Source organism: Phaseolus vulgaris, chromosome 2 (genome assembly GCF_051622355.1).
Source record: "Phaseolus vulgaris cultivar YP4 chromosome 2, ASM5162235v1, whole genome shotgun sequence".
NCBI lineage: Eukaryota > Viridiplantae > Streptophyta > Magnoliopsida > Fabales > Fabaceae > Phaseolus > Phaseolus vulgaris.
The window spans coordinates 33,383,154-33,386,497 of NC_143499.1; the positions used below are offsets into that span (position 1 = coordinate 33,383,154).

At 26.9% G+C, this 3,344-nt stretch overlaps 1 non-coding gene across 1 annotated transcript; it reads right to left on the reverse strand.

The window, feature by feature from the left end:
* Positions 1-2,606: 2,606 nt before the first annotated feature.
* Positions 2,607-2,688, reverse strand: TRNAS-UGA (transfer RNA serine (anticodon UGA)). Its single transcript has one exon. It is a non-coding gene; the product is annotated as a tRNA-Ser (tRNA).
* Positions 2,689-3,344: the final 656 nt, after the last annotated feature.

The following is a 3,344-nucleotide window of genomic DNA, read 5'->3' on the forward strand; positions in this document are numbered from 1 at the left end:
AAATTAGGCTTGTGTCAAGCCCACATTTCAAGACAAGTACTTAGGTTTAGGTTTTGTTGACCTACCTTCTAAAAATTAGGTAGTAGGGGGCGGCATTAACCCTAGGTCAAACCCTGGTCGTCTTTCCCTCTCCCTTCTCCTCTCACTCTTTTCCACCAAGGCACGCCTCCCTTATAAATATGGTGTCTTGCCTCATGTATTTGACATTGAATTTTGAAATAGAAAGGAAACTCTGCAGGAGTGTTTAGTGAGTCTTGAGTGCTCTCAAATGTAGTGTTTGTGCACTTCAAGTGCCATTCACCACTCATCTTGGAGTCTTCCACCACTCCAAGTAGCGTGACCACCATCTCCTCCATAAGCTTTCTTCATCCATTCATCTAGTTCTCTTTTTCCTTCTTTTTGTGCCATTTCCATTCCATCTATGATCTTGTGTTCTTCTTTTATATTCGGTTATCATATTTTCATTCTTCTATTATGTTGTTCTAATTCTTCCCCTTATCATCATATTCACCATAAATTGTGTTTTTCTCTTTGCTCTCTAGAAGAGAACCTTCACACTTACTTAACCTCGTATCCAGTGACAATCTTCTTTGGGTTTCTCACCATATTCTGCTTAAAACAAAAATTCATAAACAAAGTGCAACCCATAAAATGTGCAATCCTAAAATCAACTCACATCACGTGCCAAGCAAGTTTCACTTGACGAGGTGACATGTTCTCATGCTCCTCTTGATGGTGCCTCGTTGCTTATTGTTGTTGGTCAGTCTTGATTGGCCCAAATTAAGGCCCAACTTTGAAGTCAAAGAATATTTACAGGTCTAAAAATATATATATAAATTATTTATTCTTATACAAATTTTACAAATCTAAGAAGAAAAAACTTTAATATTCTACTAGTTAAACAATTGAAATTTTTTCATTGAGACCTTTTCTTCTTCAATCCTCCTTTTTCAATCTTCTTAGTCATTGATCTTATAAATGGTCTAACATGTATTTTCTTGAATGATCATCCGTCATAAAGAATACTCGAGTTCTTAATTTGATGGGAAGATTGAGAAAGAATAACTAAAAATAATTTATGTACTATTGTTTGTAATTAACTTTTGATTAATAAAACCCTTTGAAAAGTTTCTAAAAACTAAACCTAATCTAACTTGTAAGTGAACCAAAATAAATTATTATGTTGTTTGTGATTATCGAGTAGGTAATATACTAGTTTGTAAAAAAAAAATATTTAACTTTATTCAAATCCAGTGAGAGCCAACTTGTTACTTCAAAAATAACAACAAATGTTGTTCCAAAGATAATTTATTAGCGGTTCAAGACAAAAGAATTTTGACTAATTCTCTTCACTAAACAAATGTGAGGAAAAGATTAAACTCTTTGTCCAAACAAAATATTTGAACAAGCTAAACACTGAGGATATAATTCATTAGTGCATAAATTTGATTATTATAAGAAAAAATAGTGTAGTATAATGATTTTTCATTTTTAGTGTCATTTTCTGTTATTGATTTTATCACTATTTTTCATTGTTGCTTTTCACGTTTTTATTGATTTTATCATTTATAATGCTATTTTTTTGTCGTTACTTTTCATGTTTTTAATGTCATTTTCCATTGTTCTATTTTGCCAATTAATAGTGATATTCTTTTATATTATATATAATTTTCAATATTTCTTAAACTATTAATTTTACTAAGTTCAATTTCATAGTTTAAAATTGAAATAAATGAGTAGATTAATTATTAATATATAAATGAAAATTTTATTTCAATCTTAAAATGTAAAACACCACTATATATAAAAAAGGATAAACTTACTAAATATAATAATCATAATTTTTTAATATTAATGAACTTATAATCATTCTATTAATTTATTTAGAAATAATTATTCTATTGATTAATTTATATTTTATACTATACTTATAAATTCACTATTCAAAATTAATTAATTAAAGTACAAATTTTAAATGTAAATTTAATTCTTTTGCATATATTTTACACATAATAAATGAATTTTAGAAAAAAAAAATCAATTTTATTTAATCAACTTTTTTTTAATTTTTCATTTAATTTTTCTGTAATGTTTAAAAAAACCTTCTAAAAAATAAATAAATAAGAGAAACTCGTACGGAATTGGATCCTTGACAGCTGAATCCGGCCACGGGCAACAGGTTCAGTAGAAATAAAATAAGTGGTTTTTGGGTAAATAAACTAGGAAGGGGGTGTAGTTGGGGAATTTTAAAAGAAAATGTGACATTTGGGAGAAACAATATATAAAATTGACTCAAGTAATTAATTTAGGTATAATTTTATGATAAAATATTTTAATATTAATGATAATAAATTTAATATACCATTATTTTTTTTGTTATTTTACATTATTCAAATTAGTATTTAAAAAAAATATCAAATTTTTTAATAATTTATATAAATATTTTCAAATTTTTCTGACAATCTTTATAAGAAAAATGGAAAAATCAAGTAATTCCAACCTATTTTTCAGTCACCATCTCCATATATCAATGTTAAAAATTGGGCTCGGATGCTAGAATAAACATTATCTGATGAATTTTTTTTTACCAAAAAGTTTAAAATAATCGTCGACAGCAGGGTTCGAACCTGCGCGGGCGAAGCCCAACAGATTTCAAGTCTGTCTCCTTAACCACTCGGACATATCGACATTGTTAAAAGTCTAAAACACAGTAATAATTAATTCCCTTATGATAACTTGCAATTTTCTAAAATTGTTTAGTTTATTATCTTAATTTTAATTTTATAACTATGTATTCTTTAGTTTCTTTTTATATAAATCATAAATTAGACCAAATTTTTGGACCAAGAGTAAACAAGAAGTGTAAAAGACATCTATAATGAAAATTTTACTCTTTATATCCACAAAATAAGAAGAAGAACAAGAGAAATAGTAAGAAAAATCAAGAGAAAATGTTGAAGAACTTCTCTAGTTTGATGAAGCATAAAATGTTTGCAACATAAAGAAATAAGAAGGTCAAGACAAAATGTTCTAAAACTTTTCTACCTTGATGAAGCGTCAAGCACCAAGCTTGAAGAACAAATGACTTTATGAAAATAAATAAATTTAAATGACCTTGCAATATTTCATTATTTTTTTGTATTTATATATATAAATATAAATTTGGAAATGTTCACTCCATATAAGGGGTTTTTGCACCATAAAATTTCTACGTCGTAACAAAATAATAAAAACTTTATCAATACAAATGCAAATAGAAATAGTGAGATGTTACAACTTTTAGAGTTAAAAAAACTTAAATTTTATATCCACTTCAGAAATGTGTATCTTGTATCAAACAATTT